Consider the following 12,229-nt stretch of genomic DNA (forward strand, 5'->3'; position numbering starts at 1 on the left):
GTTTTCATTGCTTATTACAACAACAATTTCGGCAATAAAGGTTAATTATTCTTGCATTTTAGAAATCTGATTACTAGTATAATTTCAAGTATTTATTCTTTTATTTTTAAAATAAAAATTATTCCATTTTATTCATGAAGGTATGCAATAATTTCATCAATGTTTTGTTATGACGTTGTCACATTAAACTATCATTCGTAAACCGACTTTACAGACAACCAATTTTTTCAATAGCTTTGTTCATTGCTAAAAAAAAAAAGAAAAAGATGTTAATGAGTTGATTTTGGTTACCGGGAGTCGCAGATAAACTGGTTGGGTGCAAGAACAACCATGTCGATGCTTCTCGTGTGCGAGTGATGTGTCGTGTGGTCGGCTGTGCAATGTCGCTACCAGCCACGAGGTATTCGAATAGAGCCGCTATGTGCTTGCTAGGGTGTACAGCTTTTAGCTCGCTAGATTGACTACGTGTTGACCCATCAAGAAATTGCTGATCACGAGCAACCATGGATTGGACTTCTACGTCACAATTTACAAGCCTAAGTATTTTTATCAGGCCACTTGTAATAAGACTTGCAGTTATGCACAGGTGCGCAACAACAGGGGGGGCAAGGGTATTTTGCCCCCCCCCCCCTCTGAAACCTTGAAGTGGGGGCAAACAGGGGCAAACAGGGGCAAAGAAAGTGCTGTGTAATCAATTTTTAGATAATAAAACTGCTTAAATAGCACCATTTTCCACCTTGAAATACAAATTTTCCCGGGGGAGGAACCCCGAACCCTCCGCTTCAATAGGGGGGATCGATGATTCTTTATAAAAAGGTATATTGCCCCCCCTTTGGAAATTTAGTAGTTGCGCCCCTGGTTATGCAAGTACAACGTTTCAGGAATTCATACCCGCAAATGCCCCAGGGGTGTTGTATTTTGATTTTTGGAAAACTCACTTCGTGGATTTCTTGCTACAAGTAGTGCTTCAAGTATTTTAATGGGTATTGCCTCCGCACCCACCTTTAAATGTTACTTGGTGCGCAATAGGAACCAAAATCATGAGAACCCCAAAAAGAGAATAAAATGGAGCAATTTGCCAGTATATGAAACTATTTTAAAGTTAATTTTTAATTTAACCATTAGGGAATATATGTGACTCCGTAGTTTAATGAAGACCTTAGCATTTGTCTTAAATGTCGAAATCACATTTAAATGTGATAAAGTACAGTTAAAAATAAATTTGTAATTTAAGCTCTAAACAGCAGCTTTATACTTTACTTATGCACAACCTTTTATTTTTTTTAAACTGGCACCAGTATTATCTTTATGAGGAATACCTTTTGGTGCAAATTACAGTAGCAATTTTTGGTGTAATTTTTAGTAGGTATATTTTTTAGTATTAGTTACTAACCACCTACATGAACTTCATATTTTTGATAAAATTTCATGCTCACTGTCATTTACGTCTTTTTCTGGATTTTTTTTATATTTCTTTGAAAGGAATACAATTTATTTTAGTGCTACTTATTTTGATGTTTGGTTTAGTTTGCAACCCAATCTAAACCAGCATTTACAATTTAATTTTACCTTGGCTTGGCTTTTTAAATACCAGCTGGGTGCTGAGGGTGTGGATTCCCCCCCGGTCAAGCTGGGAATACCCACGAGTTCAATGACTCAATTGAAATTCAAGACGGCTAAACGAGCTTCCAAAACTGTCGCCTGACGGCATGACGCAATCCCAAAGATAATTCTTGCCTTTATGTTTGAAATCCTTTCAAGCGATGAAGAGGTTGTGATGACCTCTCCAGAATGCTGACTCACCCGTCTCTTGTAATCCTCCACGGATTGGAGCTCAGGGTGTGGCGTCGGGAGGACTCCCCTGCTTTACTGATTCCTTCTCGGTCATTATTACCAGGGTACTCATCCAGTGAGGGGACTCCTCGCTGCTGAAGCATTTGAAACCCCGAGCCTCGCAGTCATGTTGAAGGCGACTTCCTAGGCGCCTATGCAGCCTCGACTCCCCCGTGAGTTGGCACGAAGCTGCGACCCTTCGACCTCCTTCACGTAGTGTACCATCACTCGCCTCGGAACCGCAACTCGCCCAACGAGTTGGTACTCACAGATGGGGGAACTCAAACCACGAACCCACGGGTGAGCCCATAATCATGCCGCTCTCCCCTCATCCGACACAAGTCTCAGCATGCGCTTCGCCACACCGGCCAGCTTATTCCGGCCTCCGGCCATCTTGTAGGTTGTAGAGTGGCTTCAGCCTGGTGCTCAACAACTCGTTGCCTGCTCAACCTCCGTATGTACCTCGCTGGGAGTGCTGGTCACACAGCTCTGGAAGCTTTCAAGACAGCCCACGAATCAACTACCTTCACAGGCTTGGCTGCATCATAAGAGATATTTTAATGGATTCACTGAGACTCTCAGTCTGGTTGCTCGCTTTCTGACGCGGGCGGAAATGTGGCGGGCGTAAGCCCCATTACAACTTCATAGCTCCTAACGTTGTTTTATCTTGAATTTGTTTTTCTTTTGAGTTTTTTTTTTAATTATTCCTGATGCTATTTTTTTTACCTGCATTAAAACACTTGTAATCTTATTTTTCTATTTGATATATTGCGTATAGTATTAAATACATTCCTACACACACACAGTCAACACGAACATTGGAGAAATTACAAGCAAATATTTTCTCCTTGAAAATCTGACTTGATCTTTTTTCCACCGAGATTGGCATTGACTACAATAAATTAATCATTAATAAATGATAGCCTATATAAGTACAGAAAAGATGTTGAAATTTTGTAAACGATTGTTATCAATTTGCCTAAAACTATAAAATGTAAGCTGTCAAATCTGTATTTAAAAAGGCATTAATTATTTTTCCTTGTAAAACTACGCATTCACAGAAAAAAAATGATTTCACGAAAAGAAGGAAATTTAACCGAATTTAGTGATATTTTGCATGTTCAAATTTTTCTAAGTATCTAGTGAGCGAGAGCTGTAAATCCTCTTCCAATTTTATCTCAAGAAGAAAATCCAGAAAAATGTTGTGTTTTCCCTGACTTTCCCAGGTATTCCCTGATAATTTTCATTCTCCTGCTATATTCCAGTTTTCATGATTTTGTATACTTATAACAAACCTGTTTATCAATACAACTGAGGAAAGAAGAAGCAGTACTTTTCCAGTACTCAAACGTTCCACTACATGTTGTTTAAACTTCCATCAATTCACCTACATTATAGTGTTTCTTTCTATGATGTCACCAGGCTCACTATTGTGTCACTATAATGCAAAGAAAATTATTAAATAAAAAAGCATTCATAATTTTTTTAAAGGTGTAATATTTTTGCCTTCAAAAAGAGAAACTTTGAAATTCAAGTACATTTTCACAACATTAAAAATTATAAAATATACTTGGTTAGGTGAAGTATCAGTAAACAAACTACTTACTAGCATTTTGTTGTAAATAAAAAACTTAGTGTGAGCTAATATTCTCAATATCAATCCTCCATTCAGGACAAAGTGGCACTTATTTGACAACAGATGCTACCAATTTTATGTTGGCCAGCAAGCTAACCATTAAAATGAACAAGAAAACTTTAATGGAGTATGCACAGTTGGCAACTTATCAGTATGTTTGTGCCCAAGGACAAGAACAGATCTCAGTTCCCGAAAAGTCACAACTGTTGTTTTAAGAAGCATGCAGTGTTCATCTGTGCTGTCATCATTGTGGTGATCAGATTATCTGTTTTGTTATATCGCTGGGTTAGCCTGTGCATCATCGTGTTGACCAAGGTAGATTTTTGTCTTTATTTATTGTCCTTGCACTACTATTATCGTTGTTTTAGCCCACTGTGTGCATCTGTGCTGTAACAATTTTTTGATTAATTCCTTCCACAGAATTTTTTGTGCTGCTTATGTATTTAATTTTTGACATCGGCTGATTTTAGCTGTTTTCCATGTGTTTGCATGTTCATATTTTTTTGTCTTTTATCTAGGTTTCTTATGACATACAGTGTAACCAGCAATGGTGTATGTTCAAAATAACATCTTGAACCTTATTATTGTGTTCATATTTTTTTCATTGTTTTAGTAGTTGCCACTCATTGAACTAACGATAACACACTTATACATGCACCAGATTTTTGCAGACTAGTAACTAGTAAACTCACCCAAAGTAATTAGACCTAAGAGATACTTTTAATCGACCCCCATCCCCTAGCAACCATATCACCTCAAAAGCTTTGCTAACTTGTTTATAGAACATTAGTAAAAATAATTTGAAGCAAATTTTGAACCTTTGTTCTACATATACAATGTAATTTCTCATGAACAGATGGTTTAAGAGCAAAACCTTTCATCCTTCCTATGCACTACTCAACCTTTATGCAGGATTGGCTGATTTAAACCACAATGGAAAAGGAAATGCAAGCACAAATAACATTATAGTCACTAAACATCATGATGTAGGTCTAAAAGGAATGTTAAAACTTATTTGTTTAATTTTTTCTCCATTTTGTGAAAATAAATACTCTTTTATAGGCTACTATATTCACCTAAAAAATTGTATTTTTATTTTTTAGTTTATTTTAAAACATCCAAAGACAAAAGAAACTTTTATGATCCTGAAAATTTTACTGAATTTCAATATCCAGCACAGTGCTAGTTTTTATGCAACTGGAATAAAATGTTAATTAAAAAGTGATATGGGAGCTATAGTAAAATTTAAGGGCATTTACGAGCCCTATGTAACATTGCAGGATCCCTTCTAATTTTTCATAATATTATGTAATGTGTAATTATTTCAGCAATATAGTAAATCGGCTGATAGATAGTTCAAGGTCATGATGCCTAGTTTGACAGTTATTGATTTAAATAAAAAAATGTTTATATTTTTTATAGGGATACTTGAATTTTAATCTAAAAACCATTTTGATACTTTTTACGTACATATTTCAATCTCGTAAATAATTTTTAGTGTACCCAGAAGTGGTTTTCCACTGATTAGTTTATCTGAATAGGTGTTATCCTGTAATTTTGTTTAGAATCATTGGTAAGCTATAGCATTGTTTCCAGGACACTCGATGTTTCCAGTTGAAGAAGGAAAGGCAAGTCTCTGACTTCACTGTACCCAAATGAGACAGACAGAGAGAGGCATTCGTGAAAACCATGAGAACAACTTTAAGCCAGGGAATCCTGCACTAAATTAAGTAAAGAAAAACTTTGTTCCAACAGGAAGGCATATTTACCGAGGAAGTCTCGGACTGGCACGAGCCAATGAGAGGGAACTACATCAGGGAAGTCCCCATTTATGCATTTTTTGTGAAGGAATTTTTTAAGTGTTTTGTAGTATGCTTTGTTAGGTAAGTCGTTGCTCGGTCACTTGCAGAAGTAGGACCTGTTGTGTGGCGACTCGCCAAAATATAACATTTAATGTAGTGGAGTGGAGTGGACAATTTCACGTCTGTGGTACAGGCAGTGTAGGCTTTCGGCAAGATTTGGTAAGCCTTCGTCTCCGCCTGAGAACACTATCGTTCTATGTACCATGAGTTTGAGGCGACCGCAGGATATAACCATTGTTTCTCTTTTAATTATAAGTAGGTCTAAAGTAAAATAATTCTGAACATTTTGAAAGTTGTTTCCAAACAACGAACTCTCTTGATGAGGTTAAATTTTTGTACAGAACCGTGTGGTTATTATGTAATTTTGAGTAAAAGTAAAAATGAACACTTTTATTTTCAACATTTGTTTATTTTTGCAAGAAAATCATCAAAATTTCTTGGTTAACTATCAAAAGAAAAAAGTTGAAACTCAAATAACAAATTTTAACCCCCCCGGCAAATTTTTCAAGTTTACTACAGACTTGTAATGTAACAGTAAGAGAGTGTTGTCATTAGCCAGGCATGTTATGAACTGCTATATCGTAGAACCGTCTTGACCCGGACAGGGGTTGTTGACCGAGACAGCATGCAGACTACATTTAAAATCTTAACCACAAACTCACCTGACACGAGGTCACAATGATAATTGCATTTAAAGATACTTCAAAACAGCTGTATGAGTATTAGAGGCTTTGATGCATTTTTTCCATAGTCACTTGCAGGAATAACAACTGCTCACTTTTTGGGAAATAAACCTTTTTGTCCAATTAAGGTTTAAAAGATTTGATATTTATCAACAAATATTTTATAATTTATGTAATTCTGTTCAATATTTTCTCACGAACAAGATTTTGATATTTTAAAGAGTATTTTGGTAATCTGAAAAAAAAAAAAAAAAATGACGAAAAGGTAATCCAGTTTTGACCCGGACACTTTGGCTGAGTGAGATTCGGTGCCGTGAACTCTAAGCCTACTCACATCTGCTAGCGCACTTCCCACCAAATACCACAAAATTGACATTTAGAAGTTAGTGGAGTGTCTGTTTGTTACCTGCGTTTACATGAATCTTGTTTTTAAGTTTTATTTATTAAACTTTTTGCTGTTCGTAACACTAATAAATGTTCAATGAGTAAAATGATTGAGTGAACAATATGAACTTTTGCAAAAAATATTTACTTTTGTTTAAGATATACAACAAATGCTTAACTTTAAACAAAAGATTTAGAGCATTTAACTTGAAACAGTCGCATATAATTTTAATGAAGAAAAATTTAAAATATGATTTTATATGATAGTTTTAAAAAGTTCATATTCTAATTAATAATAAAATACCATAGTGAAACTTTATGATAGTGAAAATACCCTGAAATATATTTAAACTATATTAGTCATAGTAAAAAGAAAACACAAGTTTTAAAATACATATTAAATCTGGTATTACACTATTGATAATACATAGTCTCTATTGAAAATTATAATAGTCTCAATAGCGCTGGGGCAGAGCATGTGTTTTTTGAAGCTCAAGCAGTAATTTTTTATGTGGTTCAAACCTAGTCACTTGAAAATCTTTATTTTTTTTTTTACTTTTTTTAATAGCATAATGGGTAAATATGTAGTTGGGCGGTATTTGCGGAAAAAAATGTTAAAAATACGAAAATACTTTTATTCTATGCTCTTTAACTTCCTCTTTTAATTAAAAGCAGCGGAAGTAAGAAATTCCAAATACTTTAGGAGATATCAAATTTTTAAATTTCATCATATGTAGTTGAGCGGTATTTGCGAAAAAAAAATGTTAAAAATCCGAAAATACCTTTAGTAGATGCTCTTCAACTTCCTCTTTTCATTAAAAGCGGCGGAGATAATAAATTCCAAATACTTTAGGAGATATCGAATTTTTAAATTTCATCACAATTATACCAGTGCATTCATGTGGCATTCCGCATTGTTTCTTGTTTACGAGTATCTATTTTTTTATTATATAATGATGTCACGTGATTGATCGTGATAGGCCAGAATTCAAATGAACCAATATGTAATTATTTAGTTCATTTATTGTTTTAAAACGGTGTTTAATTACCGCCTCCAACTTAGGCGAGTTTTTAACGTTTCTAATTTTAAAGTCTTATTTTTTATTGTTGCGCAAGTAATAAGTAACAAAAAAATTTTACGTGAGTTGTTACTGTTTATCCTTTGTCCCGGTTTGTTAGGTCAGGTCAGTTACATTATAAATACTTTAAAACTAAAGAACCATTGAAATAATTTCATATTATTTTTAATGTACGTTTAGTTTCAAAGTATTTATAATGCAACTGACCTGACCTAATCGACCATTTTCATTAATTAGGCATTCACAAACACACGGCAAAATAAAAAAATGGCCGCGGTCGAATGATAAACACAGGTCTTTATGTAAAATAAGAACGGCGATATCTCCTAAAGTATTTGGAATTTCTTATCTCCGCCACTTTTAATGAAAAGAGGAAGTTGAAGAGCATCTAATAAATGTATTTTCGGACTTTTAACATTTTTTTTCGCGCTCAACTACATATGATGAAATTTAAAAATTTGATATCTCCTAAAGTATTTGGAATTTCTTACCTCCGCCGCTTTTAATGAAAAGAGGAATTTAAATAGTGTCTAATAAAGGTATTTTCGGATTTTTAACATTTTTTTTCGCAAATACAGCTCAACTACATATTTACCGCATTAGGGTATAAAATAATAATAATAGTGTTGAATCAGCTCAATGAGGTTAAGGTTTGTTTGTAGGAAGTATTTACAGACTGATTTCAGGTATTTAAGCAAAAACAAATATACAAACTTATACTTAGTGTTATAATGTGTTTCAAAATGTTTCAGGTTAATATTTTAGTAATGCCATAGAAGTATGACTTCCAATGTATGCAGAAAAACTTATAGTGAATATGAATTTTAACAAGATTGGCAGTATTTTAATCAAATTTCTTGTCAAAAATCAGGTCCACAGCCTGAGTTTAGAATATTTTCAGGTCTTTTAGCTTTCATCGGAGCAGTTTCTAATAGTTTAGAATTTTTGTTTCGTGCTGCTATTTGCACATAATGGTGGCAAGCAACATTTACGATTCAGGCAACAAATTCTAGCAGCGGGAGAAGAAAGTATGTGTGTGTTTCGCGTCCAGAAATATTAGTACTTGAAAAGTAAATATTTTAGTTCTCAATATACTTAACCCACTTGCAATTATTTTTAATATTTCTATGTTTAATTTTGTGTCAGAGTTTCATTTTATATTTTTAATATTTCTATGTTTAATTTTGTGTCAGAGTTTCATTTTATAAGTTTATTTGCAACATGAGAACATATGAATTTTCTCATTACGAAGGTTAGAGGTTTACACATCACTGGCGAGTACTAAAAGACTCACTTAAAATTTGTTTATTACAAAAAGGTTGTTACTTTTCAAAATTACCCACAAAAAGTAAGTAATTCACTTATCTTTTTTTTTTTCGAAGCACAACTTATTAAATAACACCTCAATTCCTGTGAACTGTCAATTAAGTTAGGTTCCGTCTGCTACTTCAATTGCACCACATTTGTTTATTACGTACTAAATGTTTTATTAATGCAAGGTCGGAATTACAATACCCCGTCGCCTCCGTCTGTAAATCACGTGACCTGCAGTCATTCAGATGGCCCGAAAATTTTCATTCGTCCATCAAAAGCTTGGCCAACTCATACTTTTGGCGGACGGATGGATTATAACTCTGGTTTTAACTGAGACAGTCAATTGTCAGTAGAATACAGGCCTGTGGTGTTTGCATTTGGTCATTCAAATGTTTTGTATAACAACATTGCGGTTCTTTAATCTTATTTCCAAACAATTCAATCATGACTGAATTTTTTCGAGGATACACTAATACAATACGTACAAAAACACAATGTAAATAGTAAACAACATTCAAAATAATTATCTGAGAGAAAAACACTCATTGTTGGTAGCACTTACTTGGGAAAATATTTGAACGGACCAAAGAAGTCATTGTAAATCGCTTCGCTAGCTGAGTAAATTTGAAAATTTGACGGATGAAAAAGTGACAGGACGGACGGAGGCGACAGGCTATTGTAATTCCACCTTAACTGACCTAAACCCAGGAAAACTTTATTTTCAAGTATCAGAAAAGCATGCATAAATCTTATCTAGATTAGACTGTATATCTTAATAATTAAATAAAACAAATACTTACCAATTCAATAAAAAATAAAGAGCAATTAATAACTCGCCTGACCAATCACTACCTGTTTGAAACCTGTAAACAACGGTAATGTTCCATTTGCATATCCAAATTAAATCAAAGTTTTCATAATTCATGTTTTAAAAATCAAATACATTTTGGTAATTTAACAGCTTTGCGTAACAAACATCACAATTCCTTTAGTTTACCATTTTTGTAACTATACAACTAGAAAACATTTATTGAAAAAGTATGGTTTTTAATTTATTTTTTGATTTTTATTTGCTTTTTTCAGATGTGCCCCTCTCCTATTTAATAATCACTTGAAGAGCTAACCAAACTAACTTTTCAAATGCGTTAAAATTCACGTTTTTCCCAGAAGCCACTGCTCTGAACAATTACACCTAATTTTCCCAATCCTTGATCCCCAAAATAACTAAATAATAGTAACCTCACAGCATATATATGGGTACAGAATACGGTCATTTTTTTACCCAGTAATCAAAAAATGATATGTCAGGAAACATGTTCATCCAAACTCTGGCAAACATGACATTTAGGAAGCCAATGCTCTCAAGGACCTCGGCTTTTATTTTACACTTAGATTACTCACGTTTCTCCAGCTCAGAGTTCTATTTCACCGGTGTTCTAGGAGGTGCTACACCTTTCCTCTTGCAGATCACTTGGGTGTGTGATTTGCTGAGATTGTTAGACAATATTCGTGTGTAATTTAAAAATAACTAAAACACCTAAAACAAAAAAATTAATAAGTCTTACCAAATAAACAGAGAACATCAAGATGAATGATTGGGAGCTGTAGAGTCTGCTTCAGAAAAAACTGCTTAAACACACGATAAAAATTATTATTTTTAAACCGTCAACTATTATCACTTTGCCCTAAATCACCATAATCGCTATTACACGGATCACTTGTACTTTCGTTACAGCAGCATAATTTCATAACAGTCTTTTATTTGTGTACTGCCCAGTAAGATTCTCCAGTGGCAAAATTCATTCCAAAAGTACACGCTCCCTGGATCTACATCTGGAGAAGAAAAAAAAGTACAACTGATTAACCCCACACAAAACAAAACGCCATAACCATCGGTCTTGGTATGAAATGCCTAGCAAGAAACAACAAATAATAAATTTGTTTGATTATCTAACGTAAATAGTTTTTTTCAACGAAAGTGGGGTTTTCTATAATATTCGTTTATAATTGACATTCCATCATATCATTCTATATATTGTAAATTTTAAAACCCATGCTTTACCCGGGTCCTAACTCTGAAACACTCACACACTTAGCCAATGTGCATTCGAAAATGCTTCGGTCAACCAAAGTAATACAAACTGACAAATGCACTGTATACCCACCACAGAATAACTATTTTTTAATTTGCATTTTTGTGTACAAATCATCTCTCTCATCGAGTAAAATGTACTTTCAGAAAAAAATTGACTACTAATCGAGATATCGTTTACGAGTTTCGTACCAGAATATAAGAGCTGGGTCAACAAAGTTCAACAATGTTAACCAAAATTAAAGAAGGGCGAAGAAAGGGTACAAAACCTCATTTTGTCCTGTCATAACGATAAGGCATCATAGTTAAGACATCGTATAACAAAATGCTAATAATTTAATTTAAATTTAGCTGCAATTGGGTACAAAGTGCCCAGTGGCAAGCATTCTCCCTACTTCCCCCTCACTCTCCTTCTGAACTGGTCCACACTCCCAGCCGCCACACACTACTCCTCCAACCTATTCCATTCCCCTACTGTCCTCACGACCATCGCATTTTTTCCCCTTTCTGTTCTCCTCCTCTCTTTGAAAACCTTCCTAGTATTTTCCTTTCTACTTCTAGGCATTCCCATTTTGACTTTGCCCCCCAGCTCTCCCCATCCTCCCACTCCACTCAGCACCTGGTACATCTTGACCAATCTCTCCTTCTGTCTTCTATCCTTTAAGCTCTCCCATCTCATTCCTATCATCATCTCTGTGGTACTGCACTCCCCCTTCCCTTCTCTGTCCGTTCTCCTCCGCTTGCCCTTCACCCATCTAGCTGCTCTCCTCTGCACCCCCTCCAGCTCCCTCTCAAGAACTGCCATGTATGGGTCCCACACTGCTGCGGCATACTCCAGCATGGGGCGGACAATAGTTTTATAGGCCTTGTCACGTATGCTGCTGCTTCCCCCCCTGAGCACTCGTCCCAGCATGCCCAGGGCCTGTCGGCTCTTCTTCACTACCTTGTCTACATGCTCCCCCCACCCCAGGTTACCCTGCAGCACCACCCCTAGATATTTATAGCTGTCGGCCTCACTTATCACGTCTCCCCTCCAGCGATATTCCCTCCTGACAATCTTCCTCTTCCTGGTAAACCTGACCACTTTCGTCTTTCCCACATTTATTTTCATACCATTATTTTCCACCCATTCTTCCAGCCTTTCCAGATCCTCCTGTAACCCATTTCTCTCCGCATCCATGTAAACCACGCAGTCGTCTGCAAAAAGCCTAATATGCCCTTGTATCTTCTCTCCGATATCGTTCATCATTATGGTAAAGAGAAGTGGGCCAAGCACACTGCCCTGCGGCACCCCTGATGTAACCCTTCCTTCCTCCGATAACTCCTCCTGCACACGTACCCTCTGT

At 35.5% G+C, this 12,229-nt stretch overlaps 1 protein-coding gene across 4 annotated transcripts in view; it reads right to left on the reverse strand.

Annotated features, from left to right (window-relative positions):
* The window catches only part of LOC134529835 (solute carrier organic anion transporter family member 74D-like), a 105,635-nt gene extending 94,751 nt beyond the window's left edge, over window positions 1-10,884 (reverse strand). Inside the window, exons 1-2 of one of the 4 annotated variants that reach the window (XM_063364325.1) lie at window positions 10,357-10,860; window positions 9,592-9,654 (exon numbers count right to left, since the gene is read on the reverse strand). The gene's annotated coding sequence lies outside the window, so the exon portion shown is untranslated. Of the gene's footprint in view, window positions 1-9,591; window positions 9,655-10,192 lie in introns of all 4 variants that reach the window. The other 3 variants (XM_063364327.1, XM_063364324.1, XM_063364326.1) reach the window with 3 other exon arrangements.
* Window positions 10,885-12,229: the final 1,345 nt, after the last annotated feature.

The sequence above is a fragment of the Bacillus rossius genome, chromosome 2 (genome assembly GCF_032445375.1).
Source record: "Bacillus rossius redtenbacheri isolate Brsri chromosome 2, Brsri_v3, whole genome shotgun sequence".
NCBI classification, from domain to species: domain Eukaryota; kingdom Metazoa; phylum Arthropoda; class Insecta; order Phasmatodea; family Bacillidae; genus Bacillus; species Bacillus rossius.